Source organism: Rhinolophus ferrumequinum, chromosome 23 (assembly GCF_004115265.2).
Source record: "Rhinolophus ferrumequinum isolate MPI-CBG mRhiFer1 chromosome 23, mRhiFer1_v1.p, whole genome shotgun sequence".
NCBI classification, from domain to species: Eukaryota; Metazoa; Chordata; class Mammalia; order Chiroptera; family Rhinolophidae; genus Rhinolophus; species Rhinolophus ferrumequinum.
Window position 1 is genome coordinate 32,748,638 of NC_046306.1, and position 18,888 is coordinate 32,767,525.

The window sequence follows — 18,888 nt, forward strand, 5'->3', positions numbered from 1 at the left end:
AATATAACATTGACTTAGGTAAGACTGGAATTGGGATAATTAATGAGAGATGCTAGGGTTTTTACGTATCATTGTGACATAGAAGTAGAAAAATATGACAGTAAAATAAAAAGTAAATAGATATGGACTATATATAACACATTATATATGGAACAAATAATGTAAACATAAATAGAATATTAAAAGGTAAATTATTTGTATCTTCTGTATTATTTGTTTATGTCTTTTGCTGACTTTTTTATAGGTATTTTGTTTTTACTAATTGATATATAAGTACTTTTAATATATTAAGAATGTCTTTCACAAGTGTTTGCAAATATTTTCTAGATTATTTGCTTTTTAATTTTGTTTATGATTTTTAAACATACATTCAGGTGTATAAAGTGGAGCTCTTTGTGCTTTATACCCATCTTGCATGAAATTTCAGGATAAATTCTTCAGTATCAATGATCTTATGAGTTAAGGAATTTGCTTTAACTTGAGAAAGGTGAAACTTAAGAAACCAGGATGAGCGAGAGAGGTGAAGGCTTATGAAATGCTTATGACTGTTGGTTATAAGATAGTGTTTTCCCACAGTAGAAAAATCTTTTTCTACCAATAATTCATAAAAGTACATCTTGAAGGAGGATTAAATTTTATTGATTTTTCCCCAGTATATATTAAACTGATGATATATATATATATATATATACACACATATATATACATATACATATATGTATATACATATAAAAAAACTTCTCTGACCTATTGATGTGTTTTATCAATAGATTTCCCAATAACAAATCATCTTCATATTCTTGGGATAAACTCTACATTATCAAGGAGAAAGATTTAAAAAACGTAACATTGAATTTAATTGGCTAATATTTTATTTGGATTTTTTGCATCAATATTCATGAGTGAAATTAGTTAATAAGTGTTCCTAAATTGGTAGGATGTGGAAACAAATATTAAGAGAATCTTTTTTGAAAAAATGTTTCTGTGGTCCGGTAACTATAAGAAATGTATACTGTCTGTTAGAGATTCAAAATGAACTATTTTGTAGGAAAATATTTTGTAGGAGAATATTTGTAGGAAAATATTGTTGGAAAATATTTTTTCTGTAAACAACAAAATTAATAGAGCTGGGGCTACAAGGACACAAAGATAGACACAGTCCTTGCCCCAAATAATGTGGAATCATTTGGGAAGGGGATATGGACAAGTAAATAGGCAATTGTGACACATTTTGATAAATGTTACAATAAGGGAGACCAGGACGCTGTGGGAGCACAGAATTTCCTACCCAAATTTTGTGTGTATGATGTGTGTGTGAGTGTGTGTGTGTGTGTGTGTGTGTGTGTGTAGGGATGTTTTAGGGAAGTTTATGTAGGAGTCTCAAAAACATTAAAGCTAAAACTTATGAATATTCTATGATTCTAGTACAACTAGGAAACATGATTTTGAAATGTGTTGGTTCATATGTTGTCTATGTCAGGTTGTGATATAAAAGTTACTTACACTTGTTCATTAAAAAGAAAAGGTTATGTGGCTTTTTATTTTTTTATGCCAACACAGATTACATAAAAATTAATTATCTGTTTTCTTAAAGTATAAATATATTTGACCAGTTTTCTGGTCAATTTTAGCTATTTATATTTCTTTCCAGAAAATTGTTGATTTTTGAAAAAAAATTTCTTTCTCTTCGCATACACATTACACAATGTTATCTTGTAGGTTTTAATATAGCTTTGTTGTTACAATCCTCTTTTATATCAAATTCTATTTACTTGTATTTTTTCTTGTATTTTTAAGGATTATAGTAACTAGAGTAGCTACTGTATATTGAGTGTTTACAATAACGTATCAGGCATGGGTTGCTAAGAGGATTTCACACAATTTATCTCCCTATGAAAGAGGTACTATCATTATTGCCCTTTTTGAGAAAAAGAATCTGAGGATCAAGGAAGTTAATCATCTTGTCTGAAATCATTGCAGCTTTGTAAGTGATAGAGCCAGGTGTCACACCTAGAAATGTGTAAATTTAGGGATGTTTCTACTATATTTTAGATTTGTAAGGTTTCCCTTCTGTGGGGACAGAGCCCCAGAGAGCAGTTTCCAGGCTCTCGGCCTCACGTGGAGGGGTGCTGGCTCGGGTAGTGGATGGCCGTCAGCTGTGGCTGGTTGGCCGTCAGCTGTAACCATTGAGCCATTGGCCACTAATATAACTGCCGCGGCTGTGCTGGGGGGTAGATTCCAGGAGAGTCGAGTCGGTCGGTTGGCAGAAAAGCGGACAGCAGGTCGCACATCATGTGAATCCAGCCTCCAGTGAGACTATAGTGGTATGACTCCCCCACCTATGGCTCTGTGGGTGTTCCTTTTTGGCCTAGCCATATCCTGCATTCTCATGTGGGGAGCGGGAGCTGAGACCCCGCAGGCCGCCCCGCGTGACACCTTCATTTTCCACTGTTGGAGAAGATCATGGAGAAGATGTGACTGCCAGCTGACTCAGAGCTGGATCTGGGCAATCGGAGGCTCCTCACCCCCTCTCCTGTCCTGGATGTAAGGTGTGTCCACTGTTCCCACAGCTGGAACCATTTTCAAGGATACAGCCTTGAGAGAATATGGTATTGTTGAGACCATCTGGACAATATATGTGACTGAACCCCGTTAAGAATTCTGTATAAATCCTAAGATTTGGGCCAGCAAGTGCAGAGACCTACTCCTCTGTGGCAGCCCAAAACAAGCCTCAAAGTAAATTCCTTTACTTTTTAAACTGCCAACTACAAATTTAGAGGGGTGTTCCTCTTTCATCAGTCTCTCCCTGCCCACTGTGTACAGGCCTTATTGTGAACCAGCATCCATACACCCACACACACAAATAATCTCGCTCTAGAATGTATCCATCAATTCTCTCTTTTCAAATCCAGTAATTATTCTTTTTAGTTCTCTTATTTTTCTTCTACTTTTCATCATACTTTTATCTTTTATTAATCATTCACTTATTTTACTCTTTCTCTTTTAACATCAAAACCAGCAAAGGGTTTGACTATGTAACTGAGTGCAAGTTTGCTATATTCCATATATTTGTATATAAAATATCCTCACATTTGTTATAATCTAAATATTGTCTACTTGAAATTTTTATTTTCTCTGTGACCCAATAATTATTTAGAAGCATATAGAGCATTATTAATTTTCAAGTAATTGGGTTTTTTCTTCTTAATTTCTTTAACAAGTCTTAGTTTTATTAAATAATGTTAAAAGATTGTGGTTTATACTTTTTCTGTTCTTTTGAATCTGTTGAGATTGATTTTCTGTTGTTTCTCGCTTGTTTACTAAAATATTTGTTTTGGTCTTGAGTGTGGTCTGGTATTGGCCTTGGATATGGTATTGGGTATGATCAAATTTTTCAGTTAAGCTAAAAATATTTCCCTTCTTCTAAAAAGAGAAATGAAGACATGTAGACTCTAAATTTTATTGTGGATTGTAGAAAAAAAAATTTTCAGATATATAATTTTCTGAAATTTTATAATTTCATAATTTTATACCCTATATGTTAAAAAATAAAAGCTTATATTGGTGTTTTTAGATTAATTGCCCTCAAATGAAGAGTTCAAGTGCTTACTAATTAAAATGTGATTGACTGGGTTTATGGCTTACCCTCTGCTTCCCATGAAGTATAGCCAGAGATTGATTCTGATACTCTTCTCCCTCTCCCAGTGTTACTTTTCTCTATCCCTATGCCCTGGCTTATCCTGAAGGTCTTCCTGTTTCTACCCTGTCTTACAAGGCTCATACTTATGTAACTACACATTTTGGGACACAACGGTCTCTAATTCTCCCACGTCACCTTCTGTCATAGTGCATTCCAGGAGCTGTAATCTCCCAAGGACACAAAAAGAAAAAGAAAAGCTGACAGGACCAACGGTGGAGGGAGGAACTTCTGGATGGCTTAGGAAATGATTTCTTAGCTTTTGGGATATGGCTACCCACTCTTTTGAGTGGTGCAACTCCCTCATCCAGGATGTAGTGCTACAAGTAAGGAGGAGTCAGTCTTTTTCTGTCTTCTCGGGATCTTTTCAGGCCCTGTTTTGAATTTGTTCTGAGTATAAAGTAAATATTGTGTAATTTAAGAATAAAGTCCCTAACCCAATACCCGTCATTATAGTTAGCAAAAATTCCTCTCCCACTTAGCGTCTGTCTTCTTTGAACTTTTGTTTGCATTGTTATTGTCAATTTTTGTCTTTAACTTGTTGATATCCTTGGATATATTTATAAAGGTGGAGAGAATGTGTGGTAGATTCAGTTAATTTGCTACCATTTAACCTAGAAATCAGATGTATAGAGTCTAAGGAAAAACTTCCTAGTGAAAAAAAATTTAATTAAATGCAAACAATAGCATTTGAATGCGCTCCTCTTTGAGTGAGTTTCAACTGTCACTAAACACTGAGGAGCCAAATGACCAGTCTACCTGTCAAAGAACTATTCTTCCAATATTCTCTTACGGGCAAGATATCATTCTGTGCATTTATATTTGTGTGCATCTGGAGATTTTGGTGTCAGTCTTCTTGGAAAGAAATTGTTTTCTTGGCCTCGAGGAGAGACAGTGCAGTGTGATACCTAAGGACGCGAACTCCAGAGCCAGAGAATGTGGGTTCAAATCCCGGTTGATTCACATACTGAAGGTATTTCTACGGTAGTTTTCTAACCATTCTGTGTCTTATTTCCTCAACTGGAAATGAGGGCAATAAATAAAGTACGTTCAATATGAATATTGTGATGATTTAATATAATTAATCACTACAGTAATCAATATAGTAAAATACTGAGAAGTGTACCTGACATATTATAAACACTCAACATGTGTTCCTTGCTCTCATGAAGAGAACCAGGCCTTTTGTTTGAGTATTTTAAACATTTATATACAACTTAAAAACTTAAAATCCCAATTAAATGATTTTTGTCTGGAATACCTTCTTTAGTTGTTATTCTAACTTCTTTGCACACAGGCAGTAAAGTTGTTGCTAAAGGAACTTACTAGTCTTTCTTACATTTGATATTTTTTGGGACTACATTTCCCTCAAACTCAAGGGACAGTGAGGGGCTATTCAGCTTTTCCTTCTGTCCCTCCCCGTCATGTCTTGGGAATAATGCTACTGACGCTAAAGTTTTCATAAAATTGCTCACTGTCTTTCCTGAGACACCCACGCCAATGATTAACACAGCACGAGTGTTGCATTGCCAAATACCCTGATGAAATGTATGTGAAACTTTTAAATAGCTCCCCTCCCCTTCTCCAAACAAGGTCCCCATTAGACAAAGAAGAGCCTACAAATTGCTGAAGAATGGGTGATACCGTGTTTCCCCCAAAATAAGACCTAACCGGAAAATAAGCCCTAGCATGATTTTTCAGAATGACATCCCCTGAACATAAGCCCTAATGCATCTTTTGGAGCAAAAATTAATATAAGACCTGGTCTTATTTTCAGGGAATCATGGTATAAGAGTCCTTGGAAACTTCTCTGATATTTTAAAGAGTTTATTGTTCTCTGCTTAAGTTTGTATTTCAAAGCATGTTCATCCAATGGTGTACCACTATAATATAATATACACAGCTGCTGTAGAGTGGTGACTCACTAAAGATCTCTAGGACACAGGTCAATGAGAATGACTTGCCTTAGGGACCCAAGAAAGAACAAACTCGAGTCTGCTCTGTCATTTGGTGACAAGTTCATTAGACATTATATTAGTAGACCTTGAATTAGGGTTAACCAAACAACCTCGTTTGATTGGAACTGTCTGGTTTTAGCACCTGAGAGTTCCACTCTTTGGGAACCCCCTCAGTCTGGAGCAAACCAAGCAAACAAATACAGTTAGTCACCATACCTGGAATTAAGCTACAACTTTGCCATTTAGACCAAGCTATGTCTTGGACAGGTCATTTGTCTCCCTAAGACCTGATCCTCTTTTATAAGGTGGAAATAACAATATCTACTTAGCAGAATTGCAAGAATCAAATGCACTATTGTCCATTAACATGTTTTGTATCTTGTGAGGTACTATTCCAATGCCAGCAAATGCAGTCATTGATAGTATTCTTTCCTGGGCCACAAAAGCTCACCTGGAGAATTCTAGAATGGAGGTGGTTATACAAAGCTAAAAGCCTGTATCCTAAAGACTTCTCCAAAGCACCATTGCACATGACTCTAAAAACAATGGTCTGATTTGGCAGAAAGATCTAAAAGACATTTGAGTGTGGAGGAAGGAAATGAAGTGTCACAAAAATCCATAGGGTGGGATTCTCATGACTCCTATTTCTACTTAATATGGGCAGTGGCTCTAGCACCAGGTGCCCACCAAAACATTTTCATATGGCCTAGACAAGTTTGGTTTTTCCATCATAAAAAAAAAACAAAAAAAACAAACAAACAAACAAACAAAAAAAACTGCTATTTTTATATTTAAAATAAAGAGTTGTTTTATGTAGACTTAATGATCTCTCAACTACCTTTCAGTTGTAAAGCCACATCATGCCTATACATTTCAGGCCTTAGTCACCAAGGGAAATGCAGGTGGTCCCCGGACCTCAATGACTTTCGCAGCTACCTTTCTTACCTCATCACCTCTGTATTTCATTTATTTACCACACTATTTAATTATGTCTTTTGTATATTTACTTGCTCTTGTTTTCCTGTTTGCCCTAGGGCATTCAGTTTTATGAGGGATGTAAAATTTGCCTCTCTGTTGAACTTGTTTCCATCTCTCACATTCAGCCTGGGAGGTGCCTGGCCAATATATTAAATGAATGAGTGGACTGAACATTCATGGTTATCTTCTATTGATCATAAGTCAGCCCAGTTTTATATTTGGAATGTATAAATAAACGATGGAAAAATTAAATGACCTAAGTGTGAATATAAATAACACAAACTTTATGTAAGCAATATTTAAATTTTTTCAAAATCAATCATTTTAAGAGTTAAATATGAGTAGTACAAAAGATCTGAACTGTAGAGTCCTCAGATACTTTTAATGTAAGGGTTATTGAAGACTTTTAGATATGAGCTAATGGATTACAGTTCAAACAAGAGGTTGTTTATTGGAAATGTAAGGTAATCTGAAATACTTATTGAACATTTACTTCAATTATTACAGAGCACTCACCCCAAAATGCTTCTCTCTCTTCATATTCCAGGTGGTTAATATAGCCTATAGTAAAATATGGTAATTAATTCAGTGTATGAATGTGGTGTATTCTAACTCTTTAATGGCAGGACATTGCCCATTATGACTCTCCTCTTCTTTCCCGATTCAACCATGGGATGTCCACTGACATTAAAATTGGAGGAGTAACAGGGTAGCCACCAGTAGGGTAAGAAAGAGAAGGGAGGGTGTGTATAACTCCCGAAGTAGGTCTGCTTGCTCTCTCTGATTTGCAGCAGATGGTATCTGTTAAACTCAAACAGCTGATCCTTGATTTAAAGATAATTTGTTTATTATTATACTAAACAGAGACTGTAAATCTCTATTATAAGCTGATGAGCACTGAAGAAAAGAGTGTGTGCTGAATGCACCAACAGATCACATTTTCCTGGCTTCATTCTCCTCCATAATCTGAAACAATGATAAGAAATATTGACATTTTCAGAGACGCTCATAAGCAATAAACAATCCAAGTCTTGTTGAATATTAAATGTGTCTTGAGTTGCAGCTCCAAGTGAAAATCAGACATAACTTTGGTAATCTACCAAGCAGTCTGCTTTGGTGCCGACTGAGCCTTGTCCTGAAGGTCTGTGTTCTTTCAAGCTTCCTGTATGCATCCAATTCTGCTCAGTTCACATTCTCAGAGAAGAAATTGGATGCACAAAGAACAGAAGTTGCAAAGGCCCTTGTACACCCCATGACGGCTACTTACACAGCTGTAATCATTATAAATAAATGACTTCACAAATTTCAACAAGTGAAATCATGTTATTTTATTTTGTCTGCTTTGTTTCTTCTTTCTGCCGCCAAGTCGCCAGTGTGTCATCTATTTTGGCTTATTTTTGTTGAGATGAGATTTAAAGAAGAGCTCAACTGAAGCATCTGAGAGCACTCTTCTCCACTACCCAAACCTTTTCTTTTTCTAAGGAAAAAAATAGTCAAAAATAAGAATAGTTAACTGATGATATAAGAACAACTCTGTATTAAGCTCCTGGAGGATATTTCTGTTGCTTTTCTTTTTCTTTTTTTTTGGGGGGGGGGTCAGCTATATTGAGGTATAATTTACATGCACTAAAATTCACACTTTATGGGAGCACAGTTCTTGAACTTTTACAAATAAGTGATCATATGAGTATCATTATAATCACCATATAGACTATTTCTATCACCCCAGAGTCCTGTCCTTCTTTGTGATCAACCCCCCTTCCTATAGTTTTACCTTTTCCAGAATGTCATATAAATGGACTCATACAGTTATATACTGTATACATGGACTTATGCAGTTATGTACTGCCTTTTGATTCTGACTTCTTTGACTTAGATTGATGTTTTTGAGATTCATCCATGTTGTGACATGTATCAGTAGCTACTTCCTTCTTACTGCTGAGTAGTATTCCATTGCATGGATGTGTCACAGTTTCGCATCCATTCCTGAGTGAGGCACATGGGGTTAATTTCAATTTGGTATTATGAATACATTCTTGTACATGTCTTTGTGTGGATATGTTTTCATTGCTCTTGGATAAATACCTAGGAGTGGGATTGCTGGCTTATAAGGCAAGCATATGTTTAACTTTTATAAGAAATGCCTAACTGTTCCCAAGGTGTGTATTCCATTTTACATACCCACCAGCAAAGCATGAGAGATCCAGCCCCCTCTGCCTTCTTCCCAGAACTTCGTGTTATCAGATTTATTTTTTTAAAGCCATTCTAATTGGTGTATAGTGGCATTCCACTGTGGTATTAATTTGCATTTTTCTAATGACTAATGTTGCTGAGCATATTCTTTTATGTATTTATCAGCAATTTGTATATCTTCTTTGGAGAGATGTCACTAAAACCCTTTGCCCAGGTTCCTCAAAAAGTTAAACATGGAATTACTCTATAATTCAGCAATTTCATTCCTATGTATAGTTGTATATACAAAAAAAATTGAAAGCAAGGACTCAGGTATTTGTACACCAATGTTCATAGTAACATTATTCACCACAGCCAAAAAAAAAAGTGAAAACAACCCACATATACACTGACAGATGAATGGGTAAACCAAATGTTCCTAACAAATAAATACGATGAAATATTATTCAGCCTAAAAAGGAGTGCAATTCTGATACATGCTCTATTATAGATGAAACTTGAAAACATTATGCTAAATGAAATAAGCCAGACACATAAAGACAAATTGTATGATTCCACTTATATGAGGTAAATTCATAGAGATGGAAATTATCATAGAAGTTACCAGAGGCTGAGGAGGAGAGAGAATGGGAAGTCATTGTTTCATGGGTACAGAGTTTGTGTTTGGGTTGATGAAAACATTCTGGAAATGGATAGTGGTGGGGACTGTACAACATTATGCATGTATTGATTGCCCCTGAATTGTGCACTTAAAAAAGGTTAAAGTAATTAAAAGTCATGCTATGTATATTTTACCACTATAAAAAAAGAAATCCTTTGCCTATTGTATAAGTACGTTGTCTTTTTATTTTTGAGCCGTAGGATTTCTTTTTATATATTCTAGATACTGAAATCTTATCAGATATATGATTTATAAATAATTACTCCAATTCTGTGGAAGTGTCCTTCGAAGCACACACACAAAAAGTAATTTTAAGTCCAATTTTTCCATTTTTTCTTTGCTTGGCTGTACTTTGGGTTTCATATCTATAAAACCATTGTCCATAAAATAATATTGAATGTCAACTGTAATTGAAAAATTTAAAAAGGGAGGAAAAGATAAAGGGGAATAAGAGGTTCAGAGTTCCACGTATAAAACAAATAAGTGTTGGGGATGTAACATACAGCATAGGAGATACAGTCAATAATATTGTGATAGCGTGGTATGGTGTCAGATGGTTACTGGACTTATCACAGTGATCACTTCTTTAGCATAGACAATATAATCAATAATATGGTAATAACTAAGTATAGTGCTATGTGGGTACTGTTGAATAACTATGATGTGCACCTGAAACTAATATAATATTCTATGTTAGCTATATTTTAATAAAAATCTTAAGAAACAAACAAACAAAAAGCTAGAGCTGGCCCTGAAAAAACAAGCTATGAAACATTTTAATTTTGTGCAATTGCAAATAAATTGAGACTTTCTTTAGGCAACAAAAAATAAAAATAAAAAAATAAAACCTTTGCCTAATCCAGTGTCATAAAGATGTACACATATTTTCCTCTAAGGAATTTTAGTTCTTACATTTAGGTTTTCGATCCATTTTTTAAAATATATATTTTTTGAATTTTTCAATTACAGTTGACATACGATATTATATTAGTTTCAGGTGTATAACAGTGATTAGACATCTACATAACTTACGAGGTGATGATCCCGATGACTCTAGTACTCATCTGACACCGTACATAGTTATTACTATATTATGGACTTATGCTATATTATCCATTTGCATATCCATTTGCATATATATTATTACCATATTATCCTTATGCTATATGTTACATCGCCATGACTCTTTTGTAACTACCAATTTGTACTTTTTAATCCCTTGCCCTTTTTCACCTATTCCCCAAACCCCCTCCCATTTGGCACCCCTCAAAATGTTCTCTGTAGCTATAAGTTTTTTTCTGTTTTGTTTGTTCATTTATTTTGTTCTTTATATTTTGCTCCACATATATGTGGAATCACATGGCATTTGTCTTTCTTTGTCTGACTTACTACACTCAGCATAATACCCTTTAGGTTCATCCATGTTGTTGAAGATGGCAAGATTTCATTCTTTTTTATGGCTGAGTAATATTCCTCGTGTATATGTACCACCTCTTCTTTACCCGTTTATCCACTGACAGACACCCAGGTTGCCTCTGTATTTTGGGTATTGTAAACAGTGCTGCAATGAACATAGGGATGCTCGTGTCCCCTGCAAGTACTACTTTGAGTTTCTTTGGGTAAATATCCAGAAGTGGGATTCCTGGGTCCTTCTTTGTCTCCCATTATAATCTTTGTTTAATGTCTATTTTGTCTGGTATAAGTATTGCTGCCCAAGACTTTTTGTTTTGTTTGTTTCCATTTTTCATGAAATATCTTTTTCCTTTCCTTTATTTTCAATCTTTGTGTCTTTCAATCTGAAGTGAGTCTCTTGTAGGCAACATACGTAAGGTTCTTGTTTTCTTATCCATTGAGTCACTCTGTCTTTTTTATTGTAATATTTAATCCATTTACATTTAAAGTAATTGTTAATAGGTATGCAGTTATTTATTTTTATTATTCCTATTTTTAATCTTTTTCTTCTTGTTTTTAAAGAAATCTCTTTAATATTTCTTGTAATACTGGTTTTGTGGTGATAAACTCCTTTAGTTTTTCTCTTGTCTGGAAAGCTCTTTATCTATCCATTGATTCTGAATGACAACTTTGGTGGGTAGAGTAATCTTGGTTGTAGATCCTTGTTTCTTATCACTTTGAATGTTTCCTGCCAATCCCTTCTGGCCTGCAAACTTCCTATTGATAAATCAGCTGACAGTCTTACGGGAGCTTCCATGTAATTAAATAGCTGCTTTTCTCTTGCTGCTTTCAAGATTCTCTCTTTGTCTTTAACCTTTGACATTCCAACTATGATGTGTCTTGCTGTGGGCCTTTTTAGGTTCATCTTATTTGGGGTTCTCTGCACTTCCTGATGTTGTATACCTATTTCCTTCACCAGGTTAGGGAAGTTTTCTGTCATTATTTCTTCAAATAGGTTTTCAATTTCTCACTTTCTCTCTTCTCTTTCTGGTACCCCTATGATGTGAATGTTGGTACCCTTGATGTTGTTTCAGATGCTCCTTAAACTAGCCTCAATTTTTTTGGATTTTTTTTCTTTTTGCTGCTTTGATTGGGTCTTTTGTGCTACTTTATCTTCCAAATCTCTTATTTGATTCTCTGCTTCGTCTAATCTACTGTTGATTTTCTCTAATGTTTTCTTTATTTCAATTATTGCATTCTTCATTTCTGACTGGATTTTTTAAATGTATTCGATCTCCATTTTTACATCTCTATGTTGAAGTTCTCGCTGAGCATTCTTATAACCAGTGTTTTGAACTCTACATCTAGTAGATTGGTTTTCTCCCCTTTCTTTTGTTCTCTTTGTGGAGCTTTGTTTTGTTCTTCCATGTGGGACATGTTTCTTTGTCTCCCCATTTGGCTCTCTCCCTGTGTTTGTTTCTATGTATTAGGTAGAGCTGCTACATTTCTTCATCTTAGTAGAGAGGCCTTATGTAGAAGGCGTCCTGTGGGGCCCAGTGGCACAGTCTCCCTGGTCTCCTGAGCCAGGTGTTCTAGGTGTGTCCCTTGTGTTTGTTGTATGTGTCCTCCTGTTGTAGTTGAACCTTAGCTGCTGTTTGCGTGTCAATGGGAGGTATTGACCCTCAGGCTGATTGATTCAACTGTGAGGACTGGTCATTTTTACAGTGGAGGAGCTATTGTACAAGGCTTGACCCTATGAAGCAGGATTTGCTTTAGCAGAGAATTGTTGCTCAGTCTGCCCTTACAGTGTATCATTTGCAGAGGCAGACAGGTGATGCTCTGGCTCAGTCAGAAGCTGGCCACATGGCATGCTGACCCCAGGGCTTTCTGGGAGGGGCCCCACTTCAGACCAAGTTCAGCCTGTGCCCTACCATGGGTCACCTAGCATGAACCACAAAGATACATGCAGATGGAAGCCACCCATGCTGGGCTTGGAGGTTCCTTGAGAGGCCAAACCATGAAAAGAGGCCAGCTGCTGTTAGCACGGGGCTTGGTGCTGCTTAGCAAGAGGTACAGGACACACTGAGTTCAGATGCTGCTTGTTTGGGGTGTGTGAACTTTTGAAATATTAGAAAAGTTTGCAGCATGAGCCAAGACAGATCATTGGTGTAGAAAAGCCACTGGAAGCAGCTTGGGTATTCCCACAAGTTAGGTGGGGTGCGGTCTCAGGTAATTACCAGGGCCAGGTTGATGGAAGTTCAGATATAGCAGTCACTTAACGTCTACATGCTGGGATTCAGTTTGCTAATACTTTTTTGATAGTTTTATGTTTGTAATTATAAGCAATATCATTCTATAGTTTTCTTTTTTGCCAGGTCTTTGTTGGTTTTGTTATTGGGGTAATATTGGTTTCATGGAATAAGGTAGGAAGTATAGTCATGCTCTACAGAACAATGTTTCAATCAATGATGGACCACATATTCGATGATGGTCCCATAAAATTTTAATGGACTTGAAAAATTCCTATCACCTAGTGATATCAGAGCTGTCATAACATCATAACACAACACATTACTCATGTGTTTGTGGTGATGGTGATGTAAACAAACCTACCACGCTGTCAGTTGTATAAAGGTGTAACATATACAATTATGTATATCACATAATACTTGATACTTATAATAAATGAGTATGTTACTGGTTTATGTATTTACTATACTATATTTTTTACTGTAATTTTAGAGTGTACTTTTTCTACTTATAAAAGAAATTGGGGGAAAACTATATATAACCTGATTATAGAGGAAAATTACTTGCTAGAGCAAATATTCAATATGAATTAAACCTCCCTATTCTGGAAATGGATGTTTGAAAGGAGTTCCATCCATAAGGAGGCCAAGTCAATGCCAGGTTTCAAGGCTTTTATGGACAGGACAACATTCTTGCTTAGGAGCAATGTTGCAGGCTACATATTGAAACCCTTTGGGATCTGGTGCAATGAAAACCCCAGGACCTTCAAGCATCAGTAAGTACACACTGACAGTGTTCTATAGGAGCAATGATAAGTCACAGGTGACCCAGGTCATCTTCTAAGATGCCCTCCCAAATTTCTATGCCAATTAAACTGAAGTACTGTTTGATAATGTACCTTTTCTTTCAAGATTTTGCTTATTGTTGATAATGTTCCTGGACAACCTCCTTTTAGTGTGTTTCCCTCAAAATAAGACCTAGCTAGACAATCAGCTCTAATGTGTCTTTTGGAGCAAAAATTAATATAAGACCCAGTCTTATTTTAATATATGACCTGGTAATATAATATAATATAATATAATATAATATAATATAATACAATACAATACAATACCGGGTCTTATATTAATTTTTGCTCCAAAAGACATATTAGAACTGATGGTCCTACTAGGTCTTATTTTTGGGGAAACACGGTATTGGTGGTCTTTATCCAAATATCAAAGTGGTGTTTCTCCTTTCAAACACCACCTCTTTGGTCCAAACAATGAATGGTTGAAGGAGTTATAACAGCTTTTAAGGCCTACTACCTCAGGAGGACCTTTACCCAGGCTATTGCTTTAATTAAGGAATACACTGAGGAGACACTGGTGCAATTCTGGAAGGATTAAAACATCTGTGATTGCATCAAGAACCTTGCTTGGGCTTGGGGGATGTAACCAAGGAGTGTATGAATGGCATCTAGAAGAAGACACTCAAGAGGTTTGTCCATGACTTTAAAAGATTTGTGAAAGATGAAGAGGTTGCAAATATCAAGACTGTGGTTGAGATGGCAAACAACTTGAATCTGAGTGTGGTTAGGGTGACACTGAGGAGCTCCTAGAAGTGGTTCCTGAGGGACTGACGAATGAGGAGTTGTTGGAACTGGAACAGAAATACAAAGCAAACTGTAGAAGAAGAAAAAGAAGAACCCCAAGAAAATTCACAGTAAAAGATTTAGCAGAAGCTTTTTTGATCTCAAAAAATCCTTTAAAAAATTTGAAGTAAATGGACCCCAACACTGAAAAGTTTTCATTAATAGAGAGAAATGTTCATGGTGCATTACTGGCTTATAAGCAAATCTATGACAAAGGAGAGAGAGAGGGAGAGAAAAAGAGAAAAAAAGAGAGAGAGAGAGAGAGATCAAGTGAACAACCATGGACATATTTCTGAAAAGAGTGACATCTACTCAAGAAGAGTCCCAAGCAGGTCCCTTGAGATGTATTCCAGAAGAAGGCATTATTGTAGGAGAAGACAGCTTCATGTATGTTGTCTCTGAAAACCTTCCAGTGGCTCAAGATAGAGAGATGGAAGATGGTGTTAGTGATGATCCTGACCTCAGGCCTAGGCTAATGTGTGTTTGTGTTTTAGTTTTTAACAAAAAAAGTTTAAAAAGTGAAAAAGAAAAAAAAAAAAGAAAAAGGAAAACAGAAAAAAGAAAAAAAATTAAAAATTTAAAAATAGAATAAAGATATAAAGAAAAAATTTTTTATATTATTGTACAATGTGTTTATGTTTTATACTAAGTGCTATTACAAAAGCTTTGAAAAAATTTGAAAAATTAAAACATTTATAAAGTAAAACAGTTACAGTAAGCTGTTTACTTTATTATTGAAAAAATAAAATTATATTTTACAAATTTAGTGTAGCCTGTGTATAGTGTACAGTGTTTATAAAGTCTGCAGTAGTTTGTAGTAATATCCTAGGCCTTAATATTCACTCACCACTCACTGACTGACTCACCCAGAGCTACTTCCAGTCCTGTAAGCTTCGTTCAGGGTAAATACTCTATAAAACCATACCATTAAAAAGTTTTTATCCTGTATTTTTATTATAACTTTTCTATGTTTAAATATGTTTAGGTATATGAATACTTACCATTGTGTTACAATTATCTACAATATTCAGTAAAGTAGCATGCTGAACAGGCTTGTAGCCTAGCAGCAATAAGCTGTGCCGTATAGTCTGAATATGTGATAGGCTATATCATCTAGGTTTGTGTAAGTGCACTCTATGATGTTCGTGCAAACACTAAATTGCCTAACAACACATTTCTCAGAATGTATCTCTGTTGCTAAGTAACACATGACTGTATTCCCATCTCTTTTGTTTTCAGAAGAGTTATGGTGCATTGGTATTAATTCTTTAAAAGTTTGGTAGAATTCATGAGTGAAGCAATTGAGTGAGTCCTGGGCTTTTCCTTTGTGGATTTTTTTTTAAATTACTAATTCAATTTCTTTACTTGCTATGGGATCTATTCACATTTTCTATTTCTTCTTGACCCCGTTTTAGTAGTCTGTGTCTTTCTAGAAATCTGTTAAATTTAATTTGGTATCTAATTTGTTGGCATACATTTGCTCATAGTATTTCCTTATTTTTTATTTTTGTAAGGTTGGTAGTAATGTTCCACTTTTTATTCCTGATTTCAGTTATTGGACTCTTTTCTCTTTTATTTTTTAAACATTTAACTAGACTTGACCAGTCTGGCTCAAGTTTGTCAATTTTGTTGGTCTTTTAAAAGGACTAAATTTTGATATCTTTGATTTCCTCTATTGTTTTCCTAATCTCTTTTTCACTTATTTCCACTCACAATTTATATTATTTCATTCTTCTTGCTTGCTTTTGATTTAGTTTGCTCTTCTTTTCCTAGTTTCTTAAGGCAAAACGTTATGTTGTCAATTGGAGATCATTCTTTTAATCCAATCATTAAAACTATAAATTTCCCTCTGAATGCTGCTTTTTCTGCATCTCATAAATTTTGTTTCCATTTTCATCCACCTTATAGTATTTTCTTATTTCCCTTGAGAGCTCCAACTCCTTTCTTTTCCTCCACACTGGGAATATGGGCTGTTATTTTCAAGAGTACTGCTGAACTTCAGTGGAGGGAGCCACAAAGCTCACTATTCTTATTGAGATTGAACCATATTACTTAACCAAACACTCCCCATGTTGCTGTTAGCCTTTGGTTAATTGCCAGCATTCTAAGAAAAGTTGATTCTGACAATCTTTTTGTGAATTCTCATTGCTTTTAAAGAGGGGTACAATTTCAGAGGTCCTTTTTCTGCCATTTTCACTTACATGTAAGATTTTGTGCATGTGTGTTATTCTTATATGCTAATACCAAAATATATGTAACAAGAACTATATCCTGTTCTCAAATGGAGCAAAAGTTTGAATTTGCTTTTGATTTGAGTACTAGGCAGTATAAACAGAGACTTAATTTACCCACTGGCCAGGTGTAGAATTGGAAAAACTTTAACAACAATAATTCCAATGTATTTTGTAGGTCCCTAAGTCAATCCTCTTGTAGGATGTGAGCCTCCCCACATAATCAATGCTTTATAATAAGTACAATGTGTGATGAAACAATACAGTGAATGTTTAAATTTAAAAAAAAATTACAGTAAAAGACACATTGCCATTAATCCCCCTCAAAATATTCTCCCTCACTTCGAACACAATTATCCTATTTTTTCTTGCCACTTTCTGAAGCAGTTCTGGAAGTTCTCTTTTGTGAGTGTCTTTAGTTGTGTTATTTTGACTTCCTTGATGTCCTGAATCAATTCAAAACATTTTCCTTTCATGGTCATTTTGACTTTGGGGAAAAGCTGAAAGTCAGTGCCAGATCTGGTGAATAAGGTGGATCAGGACACAGTGTAATGTTTTTACTTAACAGAAATTGTTGTACCAGAAGTGATGTGTGACATGGAGATTTTCCCCATTGTGATAAAAAAATTTGGTGAATGCTGCTGCTGAGTGCCATCTAAAGGAAAGGCAGGGATCTTCAATACGGAAGCAATACATCGAACTTTAGTAATAGTGTATGACAAGTTTCAACTTGTTCAGTGCAGTCAGTCAGGTGAGAGCTACGGTTGAGAGCAGGTATGTTTCAAAGTGTGCCATAAATCATCCTCCATTATGATAACGCTCAGTGTCACACATTGCTTATGGTATATGGCAATTTCTTTCAAATAAAAACATAATGGTGTGTCCTCATCCACCTTACTCAATGGATCTGACATGTGACTTCCAGCTCTTCCCCAAAGTCAAAATGACCATGAAAGGAAAACGTTTTGAGTCAGTTCAGGACATGAGGGCAACTACAACAGTGCAACTAAAGACACTCACGAAAGAGGACTTCCAGAACTGCTTCAGAAAGTGGCAAGAAGGATGGGATAAGTGTATTCAAAGTGAGGAGAAGTATTTTGAAGAGGATTAGTGGCAATGTGTCTTTTACGGTAATCTTTTTTTATTCAAACATTCACCATATTGTTTGATCATACCCTGTACTTCTTTCTTTGATCACTAGACTCTCCTCTAAATTAGTTGTAGCTTTTTGGCCTTAAAAATAAAGTTTGCTAGTTCTATTTCATTCTGATGCACAGTTTGAATGAAGACAAATGTAAAGTTGAAACACAAGAGCGTGATTGATTTTCATCAATTAATTACCTGAGTAGTACACTATCTAAATGTCTGACCACTCTCAGTAAGACAGAAATATACTCAGTTGGCTCCTTAAAGAAAGATAGTCATTTCCTCAGGCAGGACAAGTCTTACAGTCATTACACTGCTGAGACTTTTTGGTTGAAGTTACATTCTACTTCTAAATACTGTTCTTCTAAATACTGAAGAATTCTGTTTCATTTGGGCCTCATTCTCTGCACCTTCTCACCTCCTTCTCTGATCCTTCCTATCTCTTTCTCTACTTGGTGGTATGTCCATTGTAGTAACTGTAACCCTTTATTTCACTCTTTGGTTAAGGGCCTTCCTTTTCTTCCATGCTGGATCCAGGTCATATGGATGTAGCATGGAAGCTTGTTTTTAATGATATCTGTAAGTATATATTTTTGTTTACAGCCCTATCAGTTTGAAGAGGAAAAAGAAACCCTGCTCTACCTACATAACCAGGAATTTATCTCTAAATCAGTGTGTCTTAGCAAGGATCACTTATTTCATGATTTTCAGAAAACATGTAAAAATTACAAGGAGCATTGGAGGCTCTA